At 47.6% G+C, this 20,051-nt stretch overlaps 1 protein-coding gene across 3 annotated transcripts in view; it reads left to right on the top strand.

The window, feature by feature from the left end:
- TLN2 (talin 2) overlaps positions 1-20,051 on the top strand; it is a 465,831-nt gene that overhangs the window by 60,101 nt on the left and 385,679 nt on the right. Inside the window, exon 1 of one of the 3 annotated variants that reach the window (XM_058427409.1) lies at positions 3,448-3,756. The exons of the other annotated variants lie outside the window; for them this stretch is intronic. The gene's annotated coding sequence lies outside the window, so the exon portion shown is untranslated. Of the gene's footprint in view, positions 1-3,447; positions 3,757-20,051 lie in introns of those variants that run through there. 3 annotated transcript variants of the gene reach the window in all.

Below are 20,051 nucleotides of genomic sequence, written 5' to 3'. Positions count from 1 at the left end.
TGCTGTTTCTTTGTCTTGGTTGTAAAAGAATTTGGGCTCCTGGTGGAGTTCTGTCACTGTCACCCTCTTGCTCACAAACCTTCAGTAGCCCTCAGTTGCCCCCGTACCTGGACCCCAACTTACTTTACTAATGTTTTCTACTGTCGCCTGCAGAATCTCTCCTCTGGCTTCCAGGCTCTCTCAGCTTCCAGGCCGGCCTCTTAGTGTGTGTCTCAGTGGAGTCTTCATCTTGTGGCTTTTACTAATACTCCTTGCCTGAAACGCTCTTCTCCCCACCAAACACTAGATCCTACCCTTGGATGGAGCATGAGCGGGGAATTCTTGTTGCTTGTGCACTGGAGTGTGATACCTGAAGCCGAGCGAGGAGGCAAATCCAGAAGCTGATGGTGTATCCGAGTCACCGCGTTTGTAGAAAGCTTATCCTTTAGTTAACTCGGACACGAGTTTAACTTGTGTGTAAATACATATTCAGCATAGATAGTCGCCTGTAGGAGATACAGTTGGGGATTCAGCTTTTTTTAACCTAACATCTGTGAGTATCACCCTACATCATTAAGTGGTCCCCATCATGTAGGGGTGTGTGTGTGTGTGTGTGTGTGTGTGTGTGTTTGAGACAGGGTCTCATTTTGTCATCTGGGCTGGAGTGCGGTGGCGTGAACGCTGATCACTGCAACTTCCACCTCTTGGGCTCAAGAGATCCTCCTGCCTTAGCCTCCTGAGTAGCTGAGTACTAGCTCCTGTGTGCTACTGTGCCTAGCTAGCTAATTTTGTAGAGTTGAGGTCTTGCAATATTCCCCAGGCTGGTCTCGAACTTCTGGGCTCAAGCTGTCCTTCTACCTCAGCCTCCTAAAGTGTTGGGATTATAGGCATGACCTACCACGCCTGGTCCATATATATATATTTAGCTCAAGTGTTGTTTCTGCGTTTTTGTTCTTTTAATGTATGGTCTGACGGTCTGACGATCCCTGCCTTTACAATTGCCTGGGATTCTCTCTCTCTCTTTTTTTTTTTTGGTAGAGATGAGGTCTTGCTATGTTGCCCAGGCTGGTCTTGAACTCCTGGCCTCAAGTGATTCTCCTACCTTGGCCTCTCAGAGTGCTTTAATGGATTATAGGTGTGAGCCACTGTGCCTGACCTGCCTGGTTCTTGCTAAATTTGAAGATTCCTGGGCACTACTGCAGACCCAGAGCAGAGTCCAGGAGGGACCAAGGCACACTGATGTGATTCTAAGGGCCGTGTGCACCACAGCCCCACTGCTAGCCCCATGTGCCCCATGTGTCTGCAGACTGCCCCATGTGTCTAGGGCATGGTATGAGGGGCTAGTTGTGGCAGTCTGGCCAGGTCAGGGTTGGGTGGGCAAGTAAGGGCTGCCGAGGAGAATCTGGATTCTTAAGAGGAGTTGACTGGGCTGGGCACGGTGGCTCACACTTGTAATCCCAGCACTTTGGGAGGCCGAGGCGGGTGAATCACGAGGTCAGGAGATCGAGACCATCCTGGCTAACATGGGTGAAACCCCGTCTCTACTAAAAATACAAAAAATTAGCTGGGCATGGTGGTGCGTGGCTGTAGTCTCAGTTACTCAGGAGGTGGAGGCAGGAGAATCGCTTAAACCCGGAGGCGGAGGTTGCAGTGAGCTGAGATTGTGCCACTGCGATCCAGCCTGGGCGACAGAGTGAGACTCCGTCTCAAAAAAAGAAAAGAGGAATCGGCTCCACAACCCTGATTACCTGGCCAGGGATGGACCAAAACTGTGGTGAGGGAGCCTTTGCTGCTGTCCTCAGCTAGCTTTTGGTTCTTGCAGAGGTCCATGGGCTTCACGAATGCTTTCTGCCTTTGACTCTGTTTTATCTTTTGATGGTACATATCGAGCCGTGGCTAGAGTGCTCCAAGTCTTGTTTTGTGTCAAACACCCTCCAAAGCAGATGACCTGCAGTTTTAGATCATTTATTTATGTGACATGATGCCTGCTTTGGGGTCTCCAGAGTCAGAAGGGGTGTGTGTGTGTGTGTACGTGTTGATATTCTTGGGCAAAGGGTGATTCTAACTGCAGAGACCATGCATCCTCCAGCCCCGAGGCTTCCCTGTCGCCTGTGGAGACAAGCTTCATTGCCTGTGGGGTTCTGGTCCTGGGTCATTTCTTAGAGCTGAGCATGGGGTGATGCCAAGGCCCTTGTGGGGTTGTGAGGGTGCTTCTGCAGGGAGCCCTGAGGCCTAGACAGACAGGAGCCAGGCGGGCTTGCGAAAAGTCCGCCCTAGCTGCAAACCTGCTCCTCCCTCCGCCCTGGCCTTCCTTGCATTTCATTTGTATCCTGCTGATTTGATTTCCTTTTGCATTGTGTAAGGTTCTTAGTAGATACCTATTCCATGGAGTTAGAGATGAATTAGACACAAGAGAGAGAAAGACCTGGCTAAACTGGAAATGAGAAGGAAGTTGACAGTTTAAAAACACATTGTGGTAAAAATAAACATAACATGAAATTTACTGCTTTAACCATTTGTAAGTGTATAGTTGAGTGGCATGAAGTACATTCACATTGCTGGGCAGCATCACCACCATCCATCTCCAGAACTCTTTCATCTTGTAAAACTGAAACTGCCCATTACTGCTCATCCTCCTTCCCTCCAGCCCTTGGCAACTACCAGTCTACTTTGTCTTTGTGATTTTTGACTACTCTAGGTACCTCAGTCAGTGGAATCGTACAGCATTTGTTTTCTAAGTTCACATTTTTCTGTGTCGATATTTTAAGTAAGTCCAATAAGTTAAGAGGAGAAGGGACCTGACTTGCCTCTCCTTTGGAGGCAATCTTCCTGCTCCCTTCTGCCTGTCCTTGTTGCCCAGAGTGGCGGGGCCAGTGTACTGCTTTACCTAATCCTCCGTGTAGAATGGGCTGGCAGCTGGGGGCTCTCGAAGTTTGCTTCCAGCTGTTCTTGGGATTTAGTGTGTTCTCTGGAATGAAGATGAAGCAGGGTTGCCAGATAAAATACAGGCTGCCCAGGTGAATTAAATCTCAGATAAACAGTCTATCATTTATAGTATAAGTATCTTCCAAAGACTGCATGGGAAATACTTATACTGCAGAATTATCTGTGGTTTACCTGAAATTCAAGTTTAACTAGATTTGCTGCATTTTTGCTGCTAAATTTGGGTGATCCAATGGTGAACACACAATAAAGCAGCTCATTGGTAAAAGGGCATGCAGTTGGCTAGAAAGATTTTGGGAGATGGGCAGATTTGATGGTGCAGAGAGAGAGGTCATTTGGCATTGTCAACCTATTTTTTTTTTTTGGTAGAATATTAACTTGGATCCTAAAAGTAGGATTGGAAAGTAGCTGCATAGACTCCTGTCATTTGTGTCTTCAGAGAAACAAGCAGCGAGTACTGGCTAATGAGAATAAGATCTGCACATGGCAGGTGCCAAAAGTGTGCTCTAATACAAGGCCCTTTCTTCCTTTGCAGATGCTGGGCTACCTGACTGATAGCAGGGACTGAGGGAGGGCAGTTCTTGAAGAGTTACCCAGATCCAGCTGCTTATCTGCCCCTGGCCATGGTTTATGTTGTTGACTGATTGTGCCAGCTGCTGAGAGGTGGTTTTATGTAGTGTGAGTAATTGAAACTTGATTCTAAGTTTCCCTCTTGTCCCTTCCTGTTGAATGAACAGTCAACTGTCCTCGAATTTATTTTTTGGTGGTACTTTGAATCAGCCCGCCGTGTGAGAATTCAGCAAAAACGCAACTGATGCAAGGCATCTGCACTGAGTAAGTCAGGCCAGCACTTGAATCCCTCTCTCTGTGTTTTCTGTGTGGCAGTTTTTCACTAACCTCCTGCCCTTTGGGTCTAGGTTCCTGTGGCTGGTTTGCTTTCTCCTCGGTGTTTTGGAGGACATAAAATGATAGTTCTCAGGGTTTGCAAACAGTGTGAGCCCTTCCTGCAGCTGCCGGTGGGTAGGTGGATAAAATCAGTTTTGCTGCTATTGTCCACAGGCCAGGCCCACCCCCAGGTGCCAGTGGCTGACCCCTGGCCACCTGTGCAGGAGTGTTAGTGGCTGCCTGCTGCAGGGGGGCCCCTGTGGCTCAGAGGAGACGGGCACACGCGATGCTCCCTTCAGAGCAGTGGTAGACATGCTTTACTTTGGGGTTTTGAAGCCCTAGCATTTAGTGGCTCATTTTGGCCTTTTTCTTCCCCTAAGGGATTCTGTGATGTTTAATGACTCAACTCTGATTGTACTCCGGATGTTTCTTTTCCACCGATGTCAGTTTATAGAGCAGTCCTCCAGCAAATGTTTGTGTGGGCAGGAGGCAGAAAGGGAAGGAAGAGGCAAGGGGGCACTTCGGGACCCCAAGAATGGACTTCAACTGCTGCCCCACACACCAGGGAGGCCAGGCCCTGACATTTTAATGCCCAATGCTTTTGTTTCCAGACTCACTGGAGGGATCTGGTTGGGGCTTGGATGAATGGGACCTGAGGGCCGTCTCCTGCAGGGCTGCTGGTTCTCTGGCCGGGTTCTCTGTGAGAACTTTGGGATGACAGGTGGGGCACCCTCATGGGGTATGGGATTATTTGTAGGTCTGGTCATTAGGGATGGGATGTCTGGCAGATGCCTTAGAGCAAGTATATCAAGAAGTGGGGTACAGCACAGGCCCCTGTGCCCCATCCTTCTGTGAGTCCCCCTCTGGCTCGTCTCCATAGGACTTCAGCTTGACATGGGGTGAGGGAGAGGGCAAGGGCATGGGCAAGAGGGAGGGTTTAGTTTTGAGCAGATAGATCCAGCTCCTAGTTTGCCTTAGACCCTGGAACACTGGCTTCTTTCATTCAGCCCTTTAGAGGAGTGGCCCAGAGTAGCCTAGCAGGGACTGAACTCTTTCGGATGGCTTCCAGAGCATTCTTCCCAAGACCCTCCCTTCTGCCGACCCTGTGACATCGGGGCAGGTGGGGAGAGAAGAGATAGACACTATCATCCCCCCAGTCCCAGGTCCCTCCACACAGCTTATTCTTCACTTTTCCTCCCCCTGGGGGGCTGACAGAATCAAACTTGTGAAATACTGAACGCAGGGGTTTTGTGGTGGGCAGTTATGTCTGTTACTAAGCACAAGGAATTTGAGCAAAGGAGGGAGAAAAATAAGTAACTGTTTTTAAAGGGAACCATTGTATTCAATGGACTCCTCTTTTTTGAGGGTCTGTCGTGGGCAAAAGATTGTGGTGCCTCCTGAGAGTGATACAGAGGCAGTGAGTCCCCGACTCTGCCTGCAGGAGTGTAGGTCAGCAATATTGCAGTTTCCAGGTCAGGAGAGAGGTACTCGATGGAGAGGATGTGATGGGGAACTCAGGAAGGGGTTCCTGGAGGTGCACCTCAGCTGCGCCTTCAGCAATCTGCAGAATGTCAAAAAGCCAGTGGGAGAGGGTGTTCGGGACGGGAGAGACTGAATAAACCAAGACAAAAAGATGGTACAGCGCAGTAGGAGTCAGATAGCAGAGGGGTTGGTTAAAGACTGGGGCATTGCACTGTATGGGGAGCAATGTTTTTGTTTGTTTTTTTAACCACTGGCCTAGTGTCGGTTGTGAGGTGTTTGTTGAGTTTTAGAAAGAGTAACTTATACCTCGTTCCTACTCATCGACTTTTGCGGTTACCACTGTGCCAGAGCTCCATTCTGGAAGGCCTCCAGCAACCCTTTGGTGGCCAAATCTCACAGTTTGTTCCCAGGTGCCCTGCTCGGGGCTGCCCGTCACGGGTCACTGCTTATCATCCTCTAACACCCTCTCTCCCTTTTGCCTCTGGGACTCCATATGCCTTGATGGGCCCTTTTCCAGTCCCCTTCTGCTATCTCTCTTGATTCTGACACACATCTCCATTCCCCAGCGTCCTGTCCTCGGAGCCAGTACCCCTCCTCTGCTGCCGCCACCTGTTCCCTGTGCCTAAGCTTTACCTCTTGGCCAGGTGCAGGGCGTCCGGCTGACACTTTGCTTTTGCAGACCAGTGCAGCCGGCCCTGCTCCTGGGGGTTACGAGTCTGCAGTTGTGAACCTCAGAAACCCAAAGAACTGAAATTCAATCCACAGACATCTATTAAGAACCTACTGGGTGACAGAGTAAGACTCTTAAAAAAAAAAAGAACCTTACTGGATCAAGTCCCCAAGGGGACAAGTGACAAGTAACAGCCCTGGATCATCCGGGGAGTACCTGCTGCTTCTCCAGCCTTCGTTTTTCAAGGGCCTCTTCACTGGAAAGCTCTGAGTCAGATCTAAATATCCAAGAAGGCCAAACTTCTTTTTGTCCTTTTCTATAATCTGAAGCTTCTCATCTCTCCCAGCCTCCTACTTCCTAGCAATTTGACAAAAGGTGAAAAGCATTTCATTGGCTCTTCAGAGCTGCAGCAGTAGCAGCTGCAGCTTCAGCCTCACAGAAGGTGGAGGTGCACTTGAGTGAGTCCTCCCTACCGTTTAAAATGCAGGGCTGGACCTGAGGGATTTATGTGTTCCCTGGGTATGCGTCTCGTGCAGGCGACTTTGAATTTGACACCCCTGTCACATAGCCAGTGCCTGAAAACCCTGAAATGATTCTTGGTATTCATAATTCACATTGGGTAGACTTAGGTAGTATTTATAGCACTCCCAAGACAAGTTATTGCCAAAGGAGGTAGTGACACTTATCAGGGCCTGTGTAGGAGACACAGAGCTGAGTAGACTCTTTCCCTGGCTAATTTTAGATTCCCAGTGTTGAGGTTGGGAATGAGGGCTTGTCACATAGTTAGTATGCCTTCAGAGGCTCTGATCTCCCTGAGACTACATGTGCAAAGGTTGTGTGGCCATTTCTGTTTCCTGGGGCTTACTCTTTCATCCACTGTCTCATTGCACAGGTTCTCCCCGGCTCTGTCCCCTTCTGCTGCCCCGTGGCAGAAAAGGGGGGGTTCAGGGCTCCTTGACATTCTGGCATTAGGCCACCAAGCTGTGGGATGGGGGAATTCAGGGTCGGGGAGAATTTGACAGTAGGGCATCATGCCTCACAAGCTACTTTTTACAACCTGTGAATGCTTGACACCCTGTTTAGTTTGCCTGTGGCCCCGTCTACCCTTGGGGTCAAGGGGAATCTCCATGGGGAAGGTATTAGCTCAGGTTGCTATTACAAAATGCTGTGGACTGGATGGCTTAAACAATAGAAATTTTTTCACGGTTCTGGAGGCTGGAAGTCTGAGATCAGGGTGCTAGCATGATTGGGTTCTGGTGAGGGCCTTCTTCCTGGTTTACAGGCAGCTGCCTTCTGGCTGCGTCTTCACATGACAGAGCGAGAGAGGGAGAGCATGCAAGTGTGCATGCACAGGCAGGCTCTCTGGCATCTCCTCTTAACAGGGCACTAACCCCATCATGAAGGCTCCACTGTCATGACCTCATCTAAACCTAATTATCTCCCTAAGGCCCTGTCTCCAGCGCCATCCCCCTGGGGGTTAGGGCTTCAGCATAGGAGTTTGGAGGGACATGATTGAGTTCATAGAAGGGGTTCTTGGAGGTTTTTGAGCTGCAGATTCTTTAAGGCAGAGGCTGGTGACTGCAGAGAAATTGGGCCCCGTTTTCCTTGGGGGTCAGACCTCCAGTGGCAGAACTGCCTTTTCCAGTGACCCAGGGAGAGTTCTTGCTGGGAGAGAGGGACAGCGTTCTGGTGGCGAGGCAGGGAGCTGGCTGGTTTGTGTTGGGGTTTTCCACATGTCTAGATGTTAAAGCCACAGCCAGCAGAGGGACTTGACAAAGGGGAGGAGTGCAGGAGGGTGCACAGGCAAAAATGCTGCACGTGGGAGCTGGTTGGCAGGCGAGGGAGTCCTGGGGGCTGGGGGGAGCATGAAGTCCCATTTTGCCCACTTCACTGCTTGGCTTCAGGTCCCCTCTCCTGTGTCACCTCCTGCCGTGAGCACCTAGAATGGATTCCTGCGGTTTTTCCTTTGTGTTGCTTGTCATGACTCATTTACCTTGTATAATTAGCCATGTTTTGGAAGTTTGGAATGGTTTGGAGGCAACTCTGCCAGAAAACTGGAAAAAAATGTTTTTCAGTTGACAGTGACGTGATGGTCAGGTCTGATCAGTGGTCCCGCATCCACAGTTGTTGGGCCTTGGCATTTCTTTCTTGGGATTCTGAAGTTCTTATATGAGTCAACAATAGAGCCTTTATTGCTGGTGGCTCTCAGAGCGCCACCTCTGCAGTGGTGTGGGCATCTCGTTGGTGGGAGTGAGGGCTTATGTGGCAATGACCAGTGGGGACAAGGCTTACTCTTGTGCCCAGGCCTTTTTTCCAGTGTCTCTCCATGCCAAGGGTCAGGTGGGGTTACCCCTCCACCCCTGCCGCCCGCTGCCTCTCCCTGATTCCTTGAGATGGGTGTTAGAAATAGTACATTTGGAAACTCTTTCACATTGGCGACTTGGCTCCCTGTGCCTTTCCAATTTCTGATTCTGAGCTAGGCCTAATGAGAGATGGCACATTGATTACTTGTTAATAAAGAGATGTTGCTGGTTGGTCATGGTTTTTCTTTGCCATTCCTGGAGTGTCTCACAAACCTCTAGGAGGGAGAGAGATTCCTCTTGAAGATACTTGATTAAGAAGTATCTTCTTGAGGGGGCAGCCTGGGGAACATGGCGAAACCTCATCTCTACAAAAAAAAAAAAAAAAAAAAAATTAGCTGGGTGTCATGGTGCGCACCTATAGTCCCGGCTACTCCGGAGGCTGAGGTGGGAGGGTCACCTGAGTCCAGGAGGTCAAGGCTACAGTGAGCCATGGTGGCACTGATGCACTCCAACCTGGGCAATAAAACGAGACTCTGTCTCAAAAAGAAAAAATAAAAAACTCAAGGATGATGCAGGACTTGAGTGTGACTCTCTTTGCATGTCCTGGCTTACTTAATCAGCATTTCTTCCTTTTTGCATCCCTCTCCTACCTCTGCCCTCCTCTCTGGTGGCTAGAAGACCTAAGGAGGGGAGGCTATTAGTGGCTAAACCTCTATTTCAGAGGTCTGCTGGTTTATGTGGCACTAGCTCTATGTGGAAAGCAGTAGACTCTGTATTTTTTTTTTTTTTTTGGAGACGGAGTCTCACTCTGTCGCCAGGCTGGAGTGCAGTGGCGCGATCTCGGCTCACTGCAACCTCCATCTCCTGGGTTCAAGTTATTCTCCTGCCTCAGCCTCCTGAGTAGCTGGGACTACAGGTGCCTGCCACCAAGCCCGGCTAATTTCTTGTATTTTTAGTAGAGACAGGGTTTCACCATGTTGGTCAGGATGGTCTCCATCTCTTGACCTCGTGATCCACCTGCCTTGGCCTCCCAAAGTGCTGGGATTACAAGTGTGAGCCACCACGCCTGGCCTTTTTTTTTTTTTTCTAAGTAAAATGGAGATCAGTTCGCCCTCCCTACCTCACAGGGCAGACATACGAATAGGATGACAAAATAAGAATGTACTTTATTTTAAAAGGGGCTGTGTCTTATAAATCAGTAACGATACCTTTATAGTATTCCTCAAGCCCTGAACGTCCTAGTAAGTTAAAAATTTATGATAGAGGAAAATTTACTGGAGTTTGAGTAGGAAAGTGTGCATGCCTGTGTGTATGAGTGTGTGAATTGAACATGTGCAGGTGTGCTAGGCAAGTCAAGTCTGAACTTCTATTTTTCAGGTTGACAACATCCAACCAACACTTGTTTGGGCCCTTTAGTGCAAAAGAATATGCAAGCCCTTTTGCTTGCTAACTTTGAGTTGAGTCTTAGTAGGTGTCCTGGGGCAGGCTTTAGTTGTTTTTCTTTCCTCCTGCTGAGTGTGATCCTGTTCCAGGGGCTTGTTCTTTGGGTCACAGTTGGCCTGGGGCCACTTAGTGTCTGAGGTCCTAAGCTTTGGAGTGAGCCAAAGCTTAGCCAAAGCGATTGCTTTGTTACTCATGTAGTTTTTTCCCCCTGGCTCAGAGAGGATTTTCCCCTTGAATGATCAATTTTCATGAAATAATTTAAAAGGAAGAAATTACTAGAAAGAGGCAGCAGGTGACCCACGATTGTTACTCCCCGTCTCTGGTGTGATCCAGGACCTCAACTCTGTAGGCTCTAAGCAGAGTTGCGGCTTCAGATGTCTGCCGAGGTGCTGCATCAGCCTCAGGCAGTGACATTCCTACCACCTGTTTCCATTTAAAGCCACTGATATTTATCAGGATCCATACTTTCTAGGACTGCAAAGGTGGAAGAAGATTGCAGCAGCCAGCCATGTGTCCTAGCAGGTTTCAGCTTCGGGGTGCATTTGATGTGTTCACACCTCACCTGAATAACTAGCTACGTGGTTTGTTTTTTTTTTTTTCCCTCGAGATGGAGTTTTGCTCTTGTTGCCCAGGCTGGAGTGCAATGGCGCGATCTCGGCTCACCGCAACCTCCGCCTCCAGGTTCAAGCAATTCTCCTGCCTCAGCCTCCCTAGTAGCTGGGATTACAGGCATGTGCCACCACGCCTGGCTACTTTGTATTTTTAGTAGAGATGGGGTTTCTCCATGTTGGTCAGGCTGGTCTCGAACTCCCAACCTCAGGTGATTCACCCGCCTCAGCCTCCCAAAGTGCTGGGATTACAGGCGTGAGCCACCGTGCCCGCCACTAGCCACGTGGTCTTGTATGAAGAGGCAGGTGTTGTGTGCTGCTCATCCAAGGGAAGCTCTATGTCAGGTGCCAGTCCTCATGATGGACAGGAATCTTTAGCTGGCTTTATTAAGAAAAATAAGAATTCCATGTTTATTTCAGATATGTTTTCTCTCTTTGCAATGAAGTTTTGTTGAAATAGAGCATAGAGAAACGAACACGAATCATAACTGGACGATTTGATGAATTTTCACAAACTGAACTCACCTGTGTAACCTGCATCCAGCTCAGGAAATAACCTGATCAGTACTTCAGAAGCCCCCTGATACCCCTGCTGGTGCACCGCCTTCCCACAGTTATAATCTAGACTTAGTTTTGCTTGTGTGTGTGTGTATGTGTGTGTGTTCACGCGTGTGTGTGTGCGTGCGTGTGTGTGTATTTTATTTTATTTTATTTTTAAGACAGAGTCTCGCTCTGTTGCCCAGCAGGCTGGAGTGCAGTGGCGCAATCTCAGCTCACTGCAACCTCTGCCTCCCAGGTTCCAGTGATTCTCCTGCTTCAGCCTCCCAAGTAGCAGGGACTACAGGCACACGATACCATGCCCGGCTAATTTTTGTATTTTTTAGTAGAGACAGGGTTTCACCATATTGGCCAGGCTGGTCTCAAACTCCCTCGTGATCCGCCTGCATCAGCCTCCCAAAGTGCTGGAATTACAGGCGTGAGCCACCGCGTCTGGCCAGTTTTGCCTGTTTTTGAACTTAATGTAAATGGACCTGCCCAGTGTGTCCTCTTGTTTCTGGTCTTGTTTGTGAGATTTGCCTCCATCTTCGTGTGAGTTGTGGGTCTGTCATTCTCATCATAGTATGGTACTTATTCATTTTGTTCATATTATGTACCTGTTCTTCTGTACATAGGCATGTAGGCAGTTTCCAGACTCTGGCTGTGATGTATAGAGCAATATGAATAATGTTATTTATGTCTTCAACACGGATGGGCTTATACCTAGACGTAGTATTTAGATGTGTTTGCTTTGCTTTTCCTAGTGCATTCATTTATTGAGTAAATAGTTACTGAGCATCACTGTGGGCCAGGCTCTGGCTCAGGCCCTGGGGGTGAGAGCAGAACTAAGACAAGCAAGGTGTAGTAGAGGGAGAGGAGCAGTTGTTTTGGATGGTCTCTAAAGAGTCGACATTTCAGCAAGGGCTTGAAGGATGAGAGCAAGGCCGACAGGTAAAAGGCGCCTACTCCATGCAAGGGGAAGAGCATGCACAGGAGCACTCACAGAAATTGCTGCTGGCTCAAGAGTGGCCTGGTCAGTGCAGAGTGACCAGCTGTTGGCTAGACCCTATCCAAGCTGAGGAAGTCATGGCCTGGGACATTTAACTTTTCATTGTTGGAGTCAGGAGGAAGGGCTATATCTGTCTGTATTTTTAAAAATAAACTAGGCCGGGTGCAGTGGTTCATGCCTGTAATCCCAGCACTTTGGGAGGCCGAGGTGGGTGGTTCACAAGGTCAGGAGTTCGAGACCAGCCTGGCCAATATGGTGAAACCCCGTCTCTACTAAAAATACAAAAATTAGCTGGGCGTGGTGGCGGGTGCCTGTAGTCCCAGCAACTTGGGAGGCTGAGGCAGGAGAATTGCTTGAACCCGGGAGGCGGAGGTTGCAATGAACCGAGATTGCGCCACTGCGCTGCAGCCTGGGCCACAAAGTGAGACTCTGTCTCAAAAACATAAATAAACATAAAAAATAAATAAAAATAATAAACTAAATGATGGAAGAAGGAGCACCAGTGTGGGCTGCTTCCCAGAAGCCCCCAGGAGAGGACCAGGAAACGTACTCTGCTTTGTGCTGTCCACAGTTGGCCCCCTGCCTGGGTCTTCTGAAAGGCCCGTGGGCTGTCCACTTGAGGGAACTGGCTGGACACGTTGTTAGGGCCATCTGTTTTGGAAACCAGCACTACTCTTGAGTTCCTGGTTTTTAGCTAGTGATTCATCTTCCCTGGACCCTCAGGGTCCAGATTCCCAGGCTGAGAGTGTGCCAGGCATGTTAGCGTCTTGGGGATGGTGGGAAGTCTGGTTAGCCAGAGGGGACCCCTGTTTTCAGGAGACAAGTGAGGTAGTGCTGTAGGCTGAATAATGAGAGACCAGAGGTGGAGGAAATGGCCTGGCGCTGTGGGGGTGGCTCTTGCCAGCTGGGGTCTGGGCTTCCCTTCCGGAACCAGAACCGGTGTGGTATGAGGCTCTGGTGGGAATGAGACCCACATGCAGGCTGGACAGCATCCTCTGGCCATTTCTCTTTCCCTCGTTCATTGCCTTGTGTCTCATCTTTAATGAAAATGCCCTTGTTAGGAAATTGTCTAGTTCTGGGGAAAATCTCTCCTCACCGCAGAGCTGCCACCCCCATAAGGAGGAGGATGTGGAAGGAGACACTAAGGACAGCGCCAGACTCTCTAGAGCTCCCTGTTTGCTGAGCAGCTGGCTGATGGCCGTGGCCATGGGGGTACTTATTCCCTGTCAGAGTAGGGGCGCCTCTTGCCTTTCCCCCAACCCCCCTGCCTCTGGCTGGTTGAACTTCTTTGGATGTTTTTCTAGTGTATATTTTCACCCTCTAATTTTATTAGTGAGGAAAGAAGATAAAAGCCTCTTGTGTCTTTCATGAAGCTCTTGAAACTGTCCCTCCTACAGAGCAAGGCTACAGCCACCCACTGACTTCCCACTTTCTGACCGTCCCCCAACCTCTGTGTTCCCCTCTGGATCTCTTCCTCCCTGCAAAAGTCAAACTGCAGTTCTGTGTTTTGGATATGAGTGGTGAGAACTGTTCTTGTTAATTGACAGGTCTTTATTTCCTGATTTATTTCTCTATTTCACTTAGCTTGTAAATCTGAAATGGTGTAGAAAGCATAAAAGTTTGATTCTAGGGAAGCCTAGCCACCAAGAAGGTACCTTGTTTCCTTGTTACCTTTTGTTAATGCGATGTGAGTGCATTTTTAAGAGTTAATCTGGAGAAATGCACATGAAAACGACAATGAGATACCATCTCACGCCAGTTAAAATGACGATCATTAAAAAGTCAGGGAACAGGCTGGCGCAGTGCCTCACGCCTGTAATCCCAGCACTTGGCGACGCCGAGACGGGCGGATCACGAGGTCAGGAGATCGAGACCATCCTGGCTAACATGGTGAAACACCGTCTCTACTAAAAATACACAAAAAATTAGCTGGGCCTAGTGGCGGGTGCCTGTAGTCCCAGCTACTCGGGAGGCTGAGGCAGGACAATGGCGTGAACCTGGGAGGCGGAGCTTGCAGTGAGCTGAGATCGCGCCACTGCACTCCAGCCTGGGCGACAGAGTGAGACTCCGTCTCAAAAAAACAAAAAACAAAAGCCAGGAAACAACAGATGCTGGAGAGGATGTGGAAAAATAGGAATGCTTTTACACTGTTGGTGGGAATGAAATTAGTTTAGCCATTGTGGAAGACAGTGTGGCAATTCCTCAAGGATCTAGAACTAGAAATAGCATTTGACCCAGCAATCCCATCACTGGGTATATGCAAAGGATTATAAATCATGCTACTATAAAGACACACGCACACGTATGTTTATTGCAGCACTATTCACAATAGCGAAGACTTGGAACCAACCCAAATGTCCATCAGTGATAGACTGGATTAAGAAAATGTGGCACATATACACCACGGAATACTATGCAGCCATAAAAAAGGATGAGTTCATGTCCTTTGCAGGGACATGGATGAAGCTGGAAACCATCATTCTCAGCAAACTATCTCAAGGACAGAAAACCAAACACTACATGTTCTCATAGGTGGGAATTGAACAATGAGAACACTTGGACGCAGGAAGTGGAACATCACACACTCGGGCCTGTTGTGGGGTCGGGGGAGTGGGGAGGGATAGCATTAGGAGAAATGCCTAATGTAAATGATGAGTTGATGGGTGCAGCAAACCAACATGACACATGTATACCTATGTATCAAACCTGCACATTGTGTACCTGTACCCTAGAACTTAAAGTATATTTTTAAAAAAAAGTTAATCTGACACCTGACTTGTGAGAGGTAATTAGCCAGAAGTGTTCTTCAGTCTACTAGGGTACCCAAATACTTTTTTTGAAATTAAATAATTGCAAAAAATTTTGGTGGTGTCGGGTGATGAATCACTTTTATTCTTGTTCATGTTAGCAGCCAACTATCAGGCATTCTTGAAATGCTCATTTTAAATGCAAATTCTTTGCACAATTAGGAGGAAAATGAAATTGTTCTGGCTCCTAGCACTCACTCTGCATTTTTGCCATTCCTTCTGATGGCTGAGGGGAGGGCTCATGACTAAATCACTCAGCATCTTTATGATGATTTCGGATTTGTACTTGCTGAGAGCAAACTTTGCCCTGGGATGTTAACACTCTGTTGCCCATGGGCACTATGGGGGTGCATGTGTGATTACTCAGAGTTTTCGCTAGTCTTTTTTCCCCCCTTAAATGATCTTTAGATTTCCTCTCTCATTTGCTGTAATGGATGATGCATGTACTTGGGAAACTTGTGGTGAGCGCGTTTTTTGTTTGTTTGTTTGTTTGTTTTTTGTTTTTAAGGCAAATGAAATATGCTAAGCCCTTTAGCTCTTCTACTTGGCAGCAGCAGTATGTACTGTTTTCTTTTAGCCTTGGAAGATTCCTCTGGTTCTCTCTCTTTGCTGGGAGTTATCGCTTACTCTCCCGTTGGCCTAGCCCCCCTATCCCAGCTTGCCACCTGGAGAATCCGTGGCTTGGTGTGTGATGGAGATAATGGGATTCCTGTGCAGTGCGGCTGGGGAAGTGGTTCTGTCTCCGACTCTTTCAGAGAACGAGTGTGATGATAATTGTATGGAGGCAGTTAAAACCGTAATCCTCTCCCCTAGTCAGGCCAGTTATATTCCTTTTCCTGAACGTGAAAATTTTACATGTAAAACAGTCTCTGTGTTCTGTCGTTCTCAAAACTACCGGGTTGTGTGTGGAGGGGTTTAGCCTCTCAGCTAAGTTGTTGTCTTCCATGGAGCTGTGTAAACAGCTAGAGGCAGTGGAGAAGGTTTTGGGAATGGCAAGGTGGTAGCACATTTTCTCTATCCACGAAACGATGGCTTTAATACTAAGTCTGTCCCCTAAGATGGGGTAGTGAGCTGATTTTACGGTTGCAAAGTATTATGAAAATGGAAAATTCTTAATGTACATTGAACGCAGTTGGAGCTGTGCTGTTTTCTTTTAATTTTATTGTAAAGCATTTTTTTTCTCTTCTGCTTATGCATTTCTGCAGAGCAGACCATAGAATTGGAAATGAAGCTTCCATGTCTGTCCTTAGTTCGTTGACTGAATAGAATCATAGGTTTTAGGGTTGGAAGGAGTTTGTAGAGTCCAGGAACTCCTTGTGTCTCATTCCTGTGGACTGGGAGGTCGCAAGGGACTGGCGTGGTGGCTGGTGATAAGGAGAAAGAAGTTGCTTTTAGCATTGCTCCCTTTTCCAGAGGAAAGTGATGGGGCTTTGAGAGAACTGGTGGGAAATGCCCCCTGATCAGAGGAGGTATGATGAGAGGCAGCGGCTGCCAGCCTGGAGAGCAGCCGTACTTTAAGCCCTGGAGAATTAATGGTTGAACTCAGTCTAGGGGTTGCAAAACCTCGGAAACAGGCCAACCTCTCTGTTTAGTGACAATGAACCAGAGACCCAGGAAGGTCCGGTAGTATGTCCGGACCGAGGAGCCTATCAGAGAACGAACTAGGGCTCGTGACTTTGTTCCAGTCTTCTTCCTGCTTCCTACAGTTTAGGCTTTCTCAGTCCTCAGCACTGTTGCCATTTGGGGCTGGATGATTCTTTGTTGTGTGGGGCTGGCCTGTGCATCGTAGGGTGTTTAGCAGCATCCCTGGCCTCTCTACCCAGTAGGTGCCACTAGCATCCCTACCCCCTTTCAGGTGTGACAGCCAAAAATGTCTCCAGACATTGCCAGATGTTCCCTGTGGGGTAAAATTGCTCCTTGTTGAGAACCGTTGCTTTAGAGGACTTATGATGCCCCTGGGAATTTGTAAAAGTAGCTTTTATATTAGCATGATCCCTTTTCTCCTTTTGCTTTGGAATATGAAATGCACAGCTAGGATATTTAGTATTTACTACAGCCCTTCCAGTAGGTAACTCTGGCTGAAAGCCTGTTAACAGGAAAGTGGTCAACACAGTTCTGAATTAAACCGCCTTGTGTTTGGGTTGACAGTTTTCCCCTAAGGAGATTTGATTTTGGTTTTATTTTCAGATTTGGGATGCTGATGATACTGGCTCTGACTTGTCTCCACTAAGCAGCTTGTACTTTAAATTTTTGCAAATGGCTGTGAATGGGGACAAAGTGCCCAGTGGGTGGGGAAGTTGGCAAAATATTCCAAAAGCCAATGAGATTTGGGCATTCTGAAAGCCAGTGAAGAATTAGCCCTCCGTTTTGTGAGCCTTGCCTCAAGCTTGGGGAAGGACACTCACCAACCTAAGCCTCCCTCAATATAGAGATGTGTGGGCAGATTTTAAAGTTGACCATTGCCTTATGAGTTACAGAATGGCTGTGGGTGCCTGTGAACTGGATGGATGTAAAGTGGCAAAGAGCCCTATACCAGGAGGCCAGAGACCTGGGTTCTGTGCCTCGGCCTGCCTCCAAGTGTTTTGGTCAGGTCACCAAACATAATTGAGCAGTAGGTTATTGTCGGTAGGAGAAGGAGAGAGACAAAATTTTTGCCTCCCAGATAGGGGTGAAGTGCTACGTGGTGAGCCTGGATTTGTGAAACCACAGGATAAACCTAAGACATCTTATTGGAGCCTTAATTTTACTCAGGTAATATGGAAGACAAAAGGTTATTTTTAAGGCCGGCTGTGGTGGCTCACGCCTGTAATCCCAGCACTTTGGGAGGTCAAGGTGGGTGGATCACCTGAGGTCAGGAGTTCGAGACCAGCCTGGCCAACATGGCAAAACCTCGTCTCTACTAAAAATACAAAATTACCCGGGCATGGTGGTACGTGCCTGTAATCCCAGCTACTCGAGAGGCTGAGGCAGGAGAATCGCCAAGAGATAGAGGTTGCAGTGAGCTGAGATCGCACCATTGCACTCCAGCATGGGTGACAGAGTGAGACTCTATCTCAAAAAAAAAATTAGTGTGAAAATAAGCATGCACATATTGAATAATTGCAAAATTTGCATGACGTGAATTTAAGCTAGAACACAGAACTTCATAAAGGAAGGAAACCTCAGACTTGCTGTGAATGGCTTCCCTAGTGTCAGGTGGCCCACTCCTTTAGTCCTTTGTGGAGTTTTGGCCAGATTATTTTATAATCCCGGCTGGGCCAGATCTTCAAAGTTCCTTCTGCATCTAAAATTTCCGATTGGAGCAGAAAAGACACATCCTTGGTGTAGTTAGTCTTGGGTAAGTTCACACACTTATCACCAGGCAGAGCTTTAGTAAGAATAAACAACAATAATAAAGGTTGTCTAGCTTTTAATAATCCAGACACTGAAGTTTTCCTTCCGTCCTTTTGGTGTAAACTGGAAAACCGTGGCCTTCTATTCTGGAGTGAGCCCATAACCGAAAATGAAAAGAGAGCAGGCCTCATTTTGGTGTGGGACCCTCAGAGCTTAAGCATTGCCACCTAAGAGTTGACCTAACCTAGGAAATGAGCCAGAGGGGATAGCATGCTGATTTAAACTTCTTTGAAATGCCTGTAACAGAATGATGACAAGGGTGTTGGCTGTGGGGTCCATGTGAAAGTTAAACTACTGACATCCCCCGCACAGCTGGGATTTACTAAGCTGGGGAAAGCTAAGATGTTAAGACACTCCAGCCAGTCAGTTTTTATTTCTGAAATTATTTAACGTTACAAAGGAGTTGTCGGCTGGGTGCGGTGGCTCACGCCTGTAATCCCAGCACTTTGGGAGGCCAAGGCAGGCGGATCACAGGGTCAGGAGATTGAGACCATCCTGACCAACAAGGTGAAACCCCGTCTGTACTAAAAATACAAAAAATTAGCTGGGCGTGGTGGTGGGTGCCTGTAGTCCCAGCTACTTTGGAGGCTGAGGCAGGAGAATGGTGTGAACCTGGGAGGCGGAGCTTGCAGTGAGCCGAGATTGCGCCACTGCACTCCAGCCTGGGCGACAGAGCGAGACTCCGTCTCAAAAATAAAAATAAAAAAAAATAAAAAAATATACAAAGGAGTTGTCTTTTGATGTTGATGTTCATGACATTTCTTTAGAAATGAATGTCAAAGGCTTCAGACAGGGATGCTCATTTCCATGCTGCTTTCTTGAGAGAGATAAGGCCAGGGCCTGGCAGGTGAGCAGAAGAACACCTATGAATACAGCAATTGTCCAGAAAACGGCTGCTGTAACCATTTGTCCACAATTTACCTTATGTGAGATGACTTTTCTATATGATGTAATAAAGATAATTTATAATGTTTTCATGAAGGCAGGAGTAGGTGGTAGAGGGGGTTTTTCTTTGTCTTTTCTTGGCGTGTGATTGAAACAGAGCTTGGACTAAATGAGAAACATTTGTGTTGGAAAAAAGATTCCAGAAGCTTCTTGACTAGAGTCAAAAATTGCTTCCTTATTTTATTGTGAGCATGTAAGCAGACTTCTCATCTAAGACAAGTGTTAAGAACATTGTCATTTCTGTCTGTTCATGAGCAGATGCATTTTCTGACCTAGGGAACTGTCTACATTGTAGACCAGATAGCGCACACAGTGAATCAGAAGAAAAAGTGTGTGAGTTGATCTGTCTCAAAAGAAATACATGGCTTTTGTGTGGATTTATAAATTTGGTTCTTTTCACAATGCTGCTTACCCAAAAGCTGTTCTTTATAAAGAAAAGTGTGCCCGTGCATTTTGAAGTCCCAAGCTTTTTTAAATTGGCCCCAGAGGAATGCTGGAGTTTGCAGAGGAAGACTAGTTGTTCTGCCATTGGGAAATAGGGCCTGAATGGATGGAGCAATGTGACTGAATACTTTGTGTTGGTGGAGTGTGCAAAGAAAAACTCTCCTCTTGTTCGGGCTGCTTGTGTGCTTGGCTTGATTCTGGAGTTGGCACTCTTGAGAGCCACCCACAAGCACCCTTAAAGCACTAACACACAGGCAATTCCTAAGTGGATGCCTAATGAAGGAAATATTTTAATCCCTTTGCTCTTACTGACTCTCTTCTAGCTAAAGTCTGTAGTTTAAAAAAGCAAAAGCCAAATTAAGAATACAGAACCCACTCCTCAATATGTCACCTTCTTCAAAAGTAAAACATCCCGGTGGATTTTGCCATCTTTCCTGAGCTCAAGATGGGCATGGCTCTTGCGTGTGGGTGTGTGTTTGTGTGGGGGTGTGTGTGTGAGAGAGAGCGAGAGAGAGAGCATGCACATGTAAGTCCAGCATTCTTCGTGATTGACTCAAAACAATAGCTTTATAGGGAAACCATTGCTAAGAGCTCAGGAAAAGT

The sequence above is a fragment of the Hylobates moloch genome, unplaced genomic scaffold (assembly GCF_009828535.3).
Source record: "Hylobates moloch isolate HMO894 unplaced genomic scaffold, HMol_V3 SCAFFOLD_14, whole genome shotgun sequence".
In the NCBI taxonomy this organism is placed as follows: domain Eukaryota; kingdom Metazoa; phylum Chordata; class Mammalia; order Primates; family Hylobatidae; genus Hylobates; species Hylobates moloch.
Note: the sequence above shows the minus strand (reverse complement) of the source record. Positions and strands in the feature narration are given on the sequence as shown.